Raw genomic sequence first — 13,307 nt, forward strand, 5'->3', positions numbered from 1 at the left:
GATCCAATGATAAAAACATCTGAAGGGAGATTACATTATATACTGTTACAGTTTAGTCTAAACACCACCCTTTGAATTATAACTTTGAATGGTTCTTCCACATTTCCACCTTATTTTCAGGTAACTGCAATTTTTTTTGTACTTTGACCCTGGAGACTTCTGATAATATGTCCATTCTGGACATACTTTATGCACACAGATGATTTATTTTTATGCAGTGTTGTAATAGATGCATTCTTTTTAGCTATTATTTAATTTCTTTTAGCAATGAAATTAATTTTGCTGCAGATCGCAGAAACTTTTTTAATAGCAAGACTTTAATAGCTGGCATTTTTTCTGAATCTTAACAAAGGAAATTTAATGTAGTAAATATTCAGTAACCCATGTCAGCCACAATCTTTTCTTTTATGGCCTCTCTGCATTATGAATTAACCCGAACACTCTCAAAAGATTAAAAGATTTCCACCCTAACAGAAGGTGTATGTCATCCAGAATTCCTTTTTCTGAAGAAGGACCCCAAGGACACTACTCTCCCTTTTCTCTTTTCGGCCTTTATAAATAATCTTCCCACTGACCAGCTTCATCTACCTATCACATATATTAGCAATATTAAATATCTATATGTCCAGTCCCTCCAATTATACTCAAGACAAACCAAACACAAAGATAACTAACTCTACACTCCAACTGGTTAAAGAAAATATGATTACTAAATGATAGAAAAATAAAAGTTATCTCTGATAGTCACAAAACTCTCTCATAAGGATCTCAGAATTGTCACATCGTTTATAAAAATCACAAAGAGCTCTAGATGAGCATCTGCTTACACTACCAAGACTACACAACATTTCAGCACTGGTTTAAAGTAACAAAAGCAAAAATGAACCAACTGCTCTTCAGTTTGTATAGATGTCACACTTCCTATTAGCAGTATACAGAAGTGCAGCTGGTAAAGCCACCCTCTTAGCACAACTAGAACATTCCCTACCTAGTATTTATATGGCATTCAAAAAGAGACTTTCAACATTACAAGCAGCTAGCACCCGTACATGCAGTTTTATTATTCAATCAGCCAAAAGGGACACAATTTCCTTATACCAGCAAAATCAAAATGCTACCTATAAAATAAAGGTCACAATTATTATCAGGCTCCCTCAAACATCTAAAATTAGAATCTTTCCACTTTCTAGCCGAGTGCCTAACCCCCAGAATCCCAAGTATTAGCTTACATCACTCCTTCCATAGGATCCATGCTTCAAACACCTTGCAGCAAGTTACATTCTACCAATCACAGTTTCTTGTTAACTGTCCCATAATGTTGGCAATATCTTTATTTCATCCTGAAAAGAACTGAGTCATGCAGTAAAACTGAATCAAAATTAAAAAAAAAAAAAAAAAAAAAAAAAACTTCTGTAAACTGAAGCAAAACGTGTATGCTCTTCTACTCCACAAATTACCTGAGTAGTACTTTGCCAAGCTAAACCCATGCTCATTTAATACTTCCACGTTGCATTAAATTGCCATAACATGCAGACAGAATAATAGAAATCCTCTAATTAAATCATTCCTTTTAACCTTTTTTTATTGCAAAGACTGCATATGTTTGCATCTAAATGATTAGGGCACAGAGGTAGAATAATAACCTTTAAATTAAATCCTTTTATCTTCACCCCCCTTGTCCCATTATTCAAATCTGCATGTATGTGCATCTAACTTGTATTATCAACTAAAGTACTAATGCACAACATTTTAAGTTGTCAGCATGTACCTGTACAGATGAACGCACATCTCCAACATGTGCCACTTAACAGAGCTTCCCAAATTCATTGTAAATCTGGTTGGGCTGTACTGAATTATAGAACTATTGAGGTTCATTGAATTTGTTTAAACTGCATTACATAAATAGCATGACTGTTTATATTATGTTTTAATCTTTCTAAACCCTAATGATGCCTCCAGATTTTTCCTCTAGGATCAGCTTAGTTATGTCAGCATTTGCATACTTGCATTAATAACTACAGAAACATGTTATATACACACTGCTGAAAGTTATCCCTTAAAACTTATATGATTGATATCTCAACTACCAGTAAAATCTGATCTTGTCTAGAAATGGTGAATAGTTACTAAGTGAAGTGTGTATATCTAATAATGCAAAAGTCACAATTGTCTTATTTCTGTATGTACTGCAACAAGCAAGCAACATGGGCAAATTGGCCCGGCCTTACTCAAAGCTCACAAATGAATGAGTAGTACTGTTGCTGACAGTTTGTGTGCAACCTGAATGTCTACTTATATATTTTAAGTGGACTGAAAAGAAGATTCATATTAAATTGTTTATTTTGATTTATAAAATCCCATTGAAGACCGAGAATCCAATGAATAATACATCTGCAAAGATGGGCTTATGCTATTTATATTTCTGTTGCAACAATTACATTTCTACAAATGTAAATACATCTTTGTACTGTCAGTTTATAAATGGATTGTGTGTAAAGGTTTAAGGTTCAGTCACTGGAAAATAGACGACTACTTTCCAAATCTCTTGTGGAGGCAATGAGTCAGAATATTCGGTGATTTGTATTCACCAGGCTTGGCTGACAAAGGTCCAAATGGACCAGTGCTCCACCCTGGAAATAAATTTAAAAGAAAGAATGAATTAATATTAATTAGTAAGGACACCATCATCTACCCACTTTTCCGATTTTATCACATGGAGTTGGGATGTTGTGTAAGCTGTCACTACCTTCCTCAGTTCAGAGCCACTGTCTTACCTTCTTTGACCACATTGCCTGACTGTAGCAGGTCTACTCTTATACAATCCATCTATCTCTTGGTTGGGTGTTCTTGTCTTCTCTTGCCTTCTACTTACATTTTCCAAATCTTATTTACTAAACTTTAACCCACTTTGCTGCAAATGTTAACAAACCACCATAATCTAGGCTACTTGACATTCTCTGCAAAAGGAGTTGCTAAGGCTTTCACTTTGATGTACTCATTTTACCTTCGACCAACAGTGACTCATTTTACCTTCCACCCACAGTGACTCATTTACCTTTGAACCACAGTGACTCATTTTACCTTTGACCCACCGTGACTCATTTTACCTTCCACCCACAGTGACTCATTTTACCTTCGAACCACAGTGACTCATTTTACCTTCGACCTGCAGTGACTCATTTTACCTTCGACCCACAGTGAATCATTTTACCTTCCACCCACAGTGACTCATTTTACCTTCGAACCACAGTGACTCATTTTACCTTTGACCCACAGTGACTCATTTTACCTTTGACCCACAGTGTACATTTTATTATTTGCCTCAGGTACTTCCTCTTCATCACCTCAAGCTTTTTTAGCAGCTTTGCCTCACTGACCAGGTTTTTGGGCCATACCAAAGCACTGATCTCACCAGTGTTCTGTTTCACCTTCTTTGACATTCTTCTGTCTCACTTTACCCCTGACAATTTATGCTAGTTAGTGCAGCACCTCTGATTCAAGCTTTGGCATTTCTTTCTGTTTATACATACTTCCCAGATACTTGAAACTGTTAATCTGTTCCACTATTTATTCTTCTACTTCAAATTTTAGGTTCTCCTGATTTACCATAGTTGCTGTTACGACCACTGTCACGTCTGTACTCACTTTCATTCCACAAGTTTTCATTTTAGAATTCCAGTCCCCTGTCATTTGCTGGAGTCCCTGTTCAGAGTTTGCTTGTAGTGTGACATGTTCTGTATAAAGAAGCTTTGTTAATTTGACCTGTCTGACCTGTTTGTTAACGTAGTTCATCACCAGTATGAACAAGAGCAGGCTCAGAGATGAACCTTGATGGACACCCATTTCTGCTGGGTACCACCTGCCAGTCCAATCATCACATTTATGTCATTGTATCTTGTGCGTAGTCTGCATTAATTCTACCGCTATTTCCAGAACCTGAAACCACTGAATGACTGCCCAACTCAGCTTTCTTAGGACCTTGTCATATGCTTTCTTCATGTCAAGGAACACTCATTTGAACTCTTTCTTTACCTTCAGCTACTTCTCCACTATCATCTTCACAGGAAAGATGGGGTCAAATGTATTGTATCCTGATCTGAAAACCTCTCATCTTCCATATTACTCTGCACTGCACTCAATTTCCATCAGACGCCTTCTCCAGCATTTTCATGTAGTGTGACAGGAGTTTGGTAATTCTGTACTGCTCGCAACAATAAATGTCCCCTTTCTTCTTGTACACTGGCACTAGATTACTTATTCTCAAGATATCTGGGATATGTCTCTCTCTCTTGTTCTCCATGCTGTGATGAGTACCCTTAGTAGCCATTTCTCCCCAAGGCACCCAACATAATGATCATATCTGCCATGACCTCATCTACACCCACTTCTTTCCCTGATCTCACTTTCCTTTGTGCACTTTGTACTTCTTCTAGGGGTGGGTAATTCTTCAACATTCACTGTAGATGGCTTTACATGAATGCACTACAGCTTTCGTGTGGTTTAATTCACCCAGATGCCTCCTGAATCACTCATTCCATCTGCCCTGGATGTCTCCTGGACCAATAACCAGATTGCTACTCTCATCCTTAAAGGATGCTGTCTGATAACGACATCTTCTTTATCTTACTGCCACTGACTCACAATCTGATAAAGCTTCTTTGTGGCATCTGCCAAGTCACTTTCTAGAAGATGGAGGAGTTTCTCTGATGCCTTGATCTTTTCCAGAGTGACTGCTATCTTAGCCTCTTTGTTAGCCAGCAAGTATTCCTTCTTAGCCTGCTCCATCCATCTTTTCTATCTCCCTCTTCTTCCTGCACTGCTTTCTTTTGGCAACTTTCTGGGTTTGTGTATTCTGGCACCAGCCATCCTGGTGTACCTTATTGTCATATCGGTATTGGCTGTATATTTGTTCGATATTTTTGCACACACTCTTTCAAGAAGCTGACATTCTTCTTCAGCTACCCCTATTTCATCTTCTTCTTCTTCTCACACTACTACAGCCCTGAGTACCTCGTTCTATGACTTCAGTCTAGTCTCTCTTAACTGTAAAGCATTCTCTGTCCGCTGTTTGCTGCTGATTCTGGCTGCCAATGGTTTATAATGGCAGCTAATTATTCCACTGGGTAATGACTTTGCAATTGATTAATAAACATATTTTTCTTAATCATGCTCACAGGAAGACCTGCTGTGATACATTTTCTCTGCTTTGTGTTTACCTGTCTTTTATTTGCTGGAGATTGTACAACTCATTTTTAATTTCTTTTAACTAATTTTCAGCACTGTCATCCCAGAATACACTCTACATGTTTCAGACTCTTCAGTAAACCCTTTCAAGTATGATGAGCTCATTTCTTAATCTCTATACTGAAGGTTAAATCTGATTCTCTCAGTGATCTGCCAATCATCTGGTCATTGCACACAATTCTCTTATGCACTAATGAACCACGGAACTTGCTAAAGTCAGTCATTGCCTCTAACTTTTGATTCCATAATATAATTGTCAACAGACTCTGTGGGTCGTTATGCATTTTTGAAGAAAAAATGGTAACTAAATGTCAATTTTTTTTTATTGGTTCATAGTAATTCCTTTGCGGGCAGCCGCGGTGGTGCAGTGGTTAGTGTTGCTGCCTCACAGCAACAGGTTCTCCGGCTCAATCCTCGGCTGGGGTGCCTTCTGTGCAGAGTATGCATAGTCCTCCCTGTGGTCGTGTGGGTTTCCTCCAGGCTCTCCGGTTTCCTACCACATCCCAAAGACATGCTGTAGGTGGACTGGACACTCTAAATTGGCCCTAGGTGTGAGTGCATGCATGTGTGTGCCTTCTGTGGAAGGTTGGGCATGGGGGTGGCAATGCAACACCATAAAACTCCACTGCCAATCATGAGCAGACTGGGGATTCACTGTGGTGACCACTAACCAGGAAAAAGCCGAAAGAAGAAGAAGAAGTAACTCCTTTGCACTAATTTCTTCACTGCTGTAATCCATATTTCCTCCTCAAATAACACAACTATATTATAGGTTCATAGGTAGGTACTAGGCTATCTGCCTGAGGGCATTTATAAGCCTAGCCAGAGTATATTGGCTATCACTGCCTCATTGATTAATTAACTGATCCTCTGTCAAGTAGAGCCAATGAAGTGATCCCAGAGGTTTATTTTCTGTTACCCATCCACTTGTCAAGGTTTATTTTGAAGAGTGTTAGTGAGGGGCTCTGCCTAATGTAGTTTGGAATTTTGTTCCAAAGCATGGGGAGTCCCTGTGACAGGAATCTATCCTTCCAGCATGTTCTATTTATTGTTGTGTCGAGGTTTAGCTCACTAGAGCACGTGGCTTGCAGTGACTTGGATTTCTTTAGGTGGAGCATGTTCATCAATTCTGAGTTGGACATGGCTTTGTAAGTCAGGCAGAGATCACCTCTGAGTAAGCGATATGCCACTGAGTACAGCCAGAGTTTTTTCAGTCGAGCTGTATAGGACATATGTTTGAGGCCAGTAATCCTCTTGGTGAGGTACTTTTGTGGTCTCTCCAGCTGTTGGAAGTGTCTTGTGAGGTACATCCTAAATGGGGCATTGTACTCTATGATGGGTCTGATGATTGATGCATAGAGGGGCACTATAACCTCTTTATTTCTAGATGTGAACCCTTCAGTAATTAGATGGGCCACATAGAATGATTTCCTAACTACTTTGGCAATATGATTGTCAAAGGAGAGATTACTATCTACCTGGGTTCCCAGATCTCTTATTACCTCTTCCGTATTAAGGGGGCTGCCACCTATGTGGTAATTTGTGGGTGTTTTGATTTTTCCCAAACGGGATGACTTTGTAGTTTTTGGCATTTAGCTTGAGGCCATGACTTTGACACCAGGTGTCTGTCTCAGTAAAGCCCTTTTGGAGGATGTCCGTGTCAGCCGGAGAGTCAATTATGGCTCCCAGTTTGCAGTCATCGGCAAACTTGGTTAGCCATAGTCCTGTGTTTGCCTGTACTTCTGTGAAGTACATGCCGAACAGTAGGGGTCCCAGGACTGAGCCTTGCGGGACACCACTTGTGACTAGTTTAGAGTCGGACCTGGAGAACGCTATTCTTACCATGTGAGTTCTGTCTGTAAGCCAGTTGGCAACCAATCTTGTGATGTAGGGGTTTATGTTCAGGCTGGTGAGTTTTTCTGTAATACCCAAGTGGGGAATGGTGTTGAAAGCCTTGGCAAAGGTCAAGGTAGGCTGTGTGAACAACCTTTCTCTTGTCTATGGCCTTGGTGACTATCTCAAGGAAGTCAACAAGTTTAGTAGGCATGATCTGCCCCTAACAAAGCCGAACAAGGTCGGGTCAAGTGTTTGGAGGTTCCCAATGTCTTTGTTAATGAGTTCCGTGATGATGCGCTCTATAGCCTTTCAGACCAGGCTAGTCAGGCTTATGAGGTGATAGTTACCAGGGTCAGTTGTGGCCCTTCCTTTGTAGAGTGGAATAACCGTTGCTGTGCACCATGCTATAGGCACGTAGCCTGTGGAGAGGCTGAGGTTGAACAGCATATTTTGGTGGGAAATTAGTTTGTTATGTAGTTTGTGCAAGACGCAGCCTGGGACACCATCTGGCCCCATTGATGCTGTGTTTTTGGCTTTTGAAAGGGCTATTTTCACCTGTGTGTCTGTGATTTCTGGGGCACTACACTTTTCCAGTATTGTTGTGGGCCTTTTTGGGGGTGAGAGGGGGTGATATTTGCACTGAATCTATCTGCCAGGATGTTGGCAATATCAGTAGGTTCAGTATATTTTCTGCTATTTTGCACAAGTTCAGTGCATATCTGTGGGTTGCCACTTAGATTCTTAACATAGCTAAAGAAGGCTTTGTGGTTATCTTTTGAATTGTTGGCTATTTTTCTTTTGAAGTTAGCCTTGGATGATTTTATGAGGGACCTTAGTTTCTTACTGATACTGATCAGGGAATTCTTTCATTCTTGGGATTTGCTTTTATTCTGAACTAGTTTCCTCCTTCTATTGTATAGCCTGTTTATAGCAGGGGTCCACCAGACTGGTTTCCTTCTCTTAGAGTAGTGAGTCTTGGTTTTGCTAGGGATGGCACGATCCATGCATCCTTGTAGGTGCTCATAGAGTGCATTTGTAAATGTTTCTGCATCTTGGGCAGCATTATCCTTTAGTGTGGGGGCTGAGAAACTTACCACCTCTGTCTTAAGTAAGGTGAAGTTTGCTTTAGAAAAGTTTTTTATTGTGGATTCCTTAGTTGGGGGTGGTGGTGGGGTGTGGATATCCAGAGTGATTAGTTTATGGTCTGGTCTAACCAGTGATGGGTTGACCTCCGGTGTGCAACACCTGGTGCCCATGTTTGTGATGACCAGGTCCAATATGTTTTCACCTCTGGTAGGGGAGTTTACCAGCCGATTTATGGCATTTGAGTTGATGAATTCCAGGAAGCGCTGGGCCTGGGAGTTTGTACTCGAGTAGTTTTCACAGTTAATGGTAGGATAATTGAAATTGCCCAATATCAGGGTGTTTGGTAGGACATTTATGTTTTCCATTGTCTCCAGAAAGGTGGAGTGGTGTTCCTGAGTCATGGAGGGTGATCTGTAGCAGGCCACAATTTGCATTGCAGATTTTCCCGAAGTTAGCTGCACATGGATGATCTCAGAGGTATCATGCGCCACTAACCTGGAGGTGTAGGTATCCTTGATGAATATGCATACACCCCTTCCTTTTGTGCTTCGGTCCGTGTTCTATGGCCGAAACGTGTGGAACGAGTTGTAGCCCAGTAGTACTGGGGTGCTCTCTGGAGCCTTGAACCAGGTTTCAGTTACTGCACAGATGTCGACGTTCTCCATACTGAGGAGTGCTTTGATCACGTGCATTTTGAGATTTAAACTCCTGGCATTGAGTAGCATAACCCTCAGTTTTTTTGTTAACTGTACCATTTACGGAGGTGGGTTTGACTTCTGAGCCTTGAATAAAAAAGGCACTATGGGGGCAGCAAGACCCTTGGCCAGTATTCGAAAGCCTAGGGGTGACAGGTGCAAGCCATCTCTTGCGAAGCAACGCGGCTTGTCGAGCATGTCGTCCCAGGATGACAGACCCTGGATCCCCTTTGAATGACACCAGAAGTTTAGCCAATTGTTGAAATTGAACAGTTTCTCTTTATACTGAGGTATCATTCTTGGTGAGGGCAGGATGCTACTCAGGGTCAGGGTCATACCACCCTGGGCTAAATGATCAGAGAGCTCTTCCATGTCTCTTTTCATGTAGTCCAGGGAGGTACATCTCAGGTCATTCACATCAACATGAACAATAAAATTTCATAGCTTCTTCACCTATAACATACAGAAACAAAACACACTGTACCTTTTCAGGTTTTTAGACATTATGCTTGTAGTCAGGAATAAATAAAATTTCTGGATCTATAATTACTAGATGTCAGACAGTTTTCTCTAAATAAAGGCTTTTAGTAATCAGTTGGAGATGAACAACTTTTTAGAGAGAAAATGAATTCTTTTACTTTCAGTTACTTATGACACCATTTAAAATCTACATCTTCAGGATGGTTTAGGGAATAACACAAAGATGAACTGCACACAGACAGCATTTACTAATGTGTTTCAGAATGTGCAACTACACAAAATGTCAGACCATGATATAAGTTTTTTTTTAATTTATTTTTCTCCCCTTAATCATTTTGGTGCTTCTTTATCTTCTACCTGATCAAGCCATTTGCTCCTCTGTCAGGAAGGTGAGAACCCTACGGCCCATTTGTGCATTACTTATGGTGGAAGCACTATTCAGACATGTTCCCATTGGAAGTGAAAATATGGTGGTTGGATGAATCATCCATGATCATGTGGGGTCAACAATGCTTATCTTTTTCTCTGCACTAAACTGCAGCTTCTGCATTCATTGCTTGCAGAGGGTACATGTGTGAAACCACACATGCTGATGCCCCCTACAGATGTTGTGTCTTTTGGCTTTTCCCGGTTAGGGGTCGCCATAGCAGAACTCCGGTCTGCTAATGATTGGCAGTAGATTTTTATGTGCCGAGTTGCCAGCCCTGGTGCACAACCTTCAACGAAGGTATGCCCATTCACGCATGTCTCCAGACAGAAGACGCTCTAGCTGAGTATCGAACGGGACAGCGTCTTACTGTGAGGAGACAGCACTACTGCAGCACCACCACCACAGCTATACACTACCCATATACCTGTGGCCATGCATCTACATTCCTGTAGCTGGCAGTCTTGCATGAACATCTCTCTCCAGTGAAGATAGGCAAGCTGGTGCCTGATGCTCTCTGGCTATCCTCCCTTCACTGGCTTCACCATTGCCAATTCTGCTAGTTGAACACTGTTCATCTGGGTCACTATCAGGGCTTTATCCATCTATAACTGGAGCCAAGCTTCACATGACATACATTTGTCACTAGATGTGTAGGCTACTGGCACCATCTCCTTAAAGATATGCACCTATTTATTGCCATATGTACTTTTTAAATAAGGGTACAATTGACTTAGAAAGCAGGGGTTCCTAGGGTGGCCTAATGGTTAAGGTGTTTGCCTTACAAACACAAGGTGCAGGGTTTGAGTCTCACAAGGGATAATTGGCTAGGCTTAAAATGGCTCGCAAGGGCAGTTAGCTTAGTACTAAACTATAAACTATGAACCTATGAACCTAATAAGAAGATTTGAGCTGACATGCCTGTACTGAAATAAAAGAAATGTGATGCTGTAATAACTGCAATAATGTGTTGTCTATATTAATGTGTTGGATATATTCTACAATACTTTCTCAAGAAAAAAATCATTATTTTGATGAGGGACACAGCAGGACACCTATATGAGTGACAGTTCTTGGACCAAACAAGGTTCATACCAAGGAAGCACAGAGTCAAAGCTAGCTGACTGGCTGTTCACCTTTTTTAAGCAACTGATTACAAAATCATTCTTGTGCTTGTCTTCAACTATGAAGGTGGTTGCTATTTTAGGAACCGGTTTATTTACTTTAGGTCAAAAAGAAACAGTGCATTTGCTGATACAGGAACAAGGGGAATATTTGTGCAACTTTTAGTAGGCTCCTGTATATGGGTGCAAGGGAAACCATTTTTATTAAATAACAGTTTTATTAACTGAAACTCACAAGCTATATACAACAAATGTGCAGTCTTCATGCATAGTACACTTGATGAATTACCTTGTTGACACAACAGATAGCACATTATTTGGAAATTGTCTCTGGTCATCATACAAATCATTTACAAATGGCTGGGTCCAAAACTGTGGATTGCATTCATAACTTCACCAATTGTTTTTCTAACTTTTTCCCCTTCCATGGGATTCCGTTCCCATGTGCCATCCTTTAAAATAATCATATTATTTATCAGCACCTCCTATTTTATCCCAACCCGAGTTATGAATGCCCTTTCTAGTCTCTAATCCACATTTCTTTAGTGTATACATATATGTTATTTGCTAGGTTGGATTCATTCCCTGCTTATGCCTCTTTACAGATTAGCTACAATGCTAATCCAGCTCATCCATTTTCTATTATGATACTTGTCCTGTTCCCCTGTCCTCTGCCTGTGTTCTTTCTTTTCCATCTCTTCTATAAGCTCTATTATATCAGAGCTTGTTGGTGCTTCTGTGGTCTTCCATCTCCTAGTGATACATTTCTTTCATGCTAGCTTAGCAGGGTTTATAACGCCTATCATGAGTGGGTCCCACTGCCACAATACCAACTCCTTTGTTAGTTAACTTTGCCCCAACAAATGCTATTTAGTATAGCTTGCACATCCTTCCTCTAGTTTGACAGATTCTCTCACTCCCAAAAAATATGTTCCCAGCTTCCCTTTTCCTTGATGCGATACAGCCAACAATTGTAACAAGCTATTGGAAAAAATTTTAGCTATTCTAAATGATACATAGAAATATTTGTGCAGGCACTACCACCCAAATATTCTAAATTTCCTGTAGTTCATAGCATAGCTTGTTGACCAGCAAAGTCCCACCTAATTTTGCAGAAACAATTGTCTCCTCCCCACTTCCTCCATTGTTCTCTCATCACATCTGAATGCTGTTGATAGTTGTTTATGAGTGCTTTGTATGACCTACTTATTAATTTCTTAATTACTGCATTTTTTTGTCCTGGATTCTATTAACAGCTCAATTAGTTTCGGTCATCCTTCTGTTCCTTTTCTCACAATCCAGGCCTTTTTTCCACTTTTATTTCAAAGCAGTGTAAGATAACTCATCCCTCTATTTAAGGTGAACTCTTCCCTACTCTCCTCCCAACTCTTAATATTCTCTTGCACTTCAATATGTTCTCAGAACATAGGTTCTTTCCTCAGTTTCTGCCATTTAATTAGGTTCATAGGTTCATAGGTTTATACTAGGCTATCTGCCCTAAGGCATTTATAAGCCTAGCCCAAATTTTTGTGGCTTACGCCACCCCTTATATGAAAAAAATACTGTGCCCATTAGTTTGTTGTGCCTCTGTCCAGCAGTGACACAGAGATGATTCCCAGGGTAAACCTATGATCTCCCATCCACAGGTCTAGATTTCTCTTGAACAGAGTCAGCGAGGTGCTCTGCCTCACATGGACCGGGATTTTATTCCACAGCATAGGGAGTCTCTGAGTGATAAATCTATCCCTCCAGCACATCCTATTTATGTCCGTGCTAAGGTTTAAGTCGCTTGCTCTAGTGGTTTTGGTGGATTTGGATTTTTTGAGGTGGAGCATGTCCATTAATTCCGGGTTGGACATGGCCTTGTATGTCAGGCACATGTCACCTCTGAGCAGACGGTATGCGACTGAATAGAGCTGGAGTTTCTTCAATCTGGCAGCATATGATAGATTTTGGAGTCCCTTTATCCTTTTGGTGAGGAACTTTTGGTGTCTCTCCAATTGTTGCAGATGTCGGGTGAGATACATCCCGAATGGGGCATTGTACTCGATCATTGGTCTGATAAGTGAAGAGTACAGGGGAACAATGACCTCACTAGATCTGGATGTGAATCCTGCTCTACTGTGGTTTCCCTTTCCCATCCATAACGGGACGAACCCTAATGGGGGCCAATCTTAATATCCACCTCTAGGTATAATTATCAACTGATCTATTTCAGCTCTACCCCTAACATGGGTCCAGAGCCCTATTCTTCTTTAACCCTCATTCTGCCCTGACCCCTTTGTCTGATAACCTTTGTTCCCATTTCCGCTCATGACTCTCCATTTTTATGTTATAAAGTAATCTAACTTGTGTAGCTAAGTAACTGGATTCTAAGTCAAGAACCCTAAGTCTGTCCTGTTACACTGGCAACTT

General features: G+C 40.6%; 1 protein-coding gene across 1 annotated transcript in view; it reads right to left on the reverse strand.

The window, feature by feature from the left end:
* The window catches only part of PPFIBP2 (PPFIA binding protein 2), a gene marked incomplete in the record, with an annotated part of 2,221,164 nt that overhangs the window by 1,312,899 nt on the left and 894,958 nt on the right, over positions 1–13,307 (reverse strand).

This window comes from Protopterus annectens, chromosome 17.part0 (genome assembly GCF_019279795.1).
Source record: "Protopterus annectens isolate FY-2018-M chromosome 17.part0, PAN1.0, whole genome shotgun sequence".
NCBI lineage: Eukaryota > Metazoa > Chordata > Ceratodontiformes > Protopteridae > Protopterus > Protopterus annectens.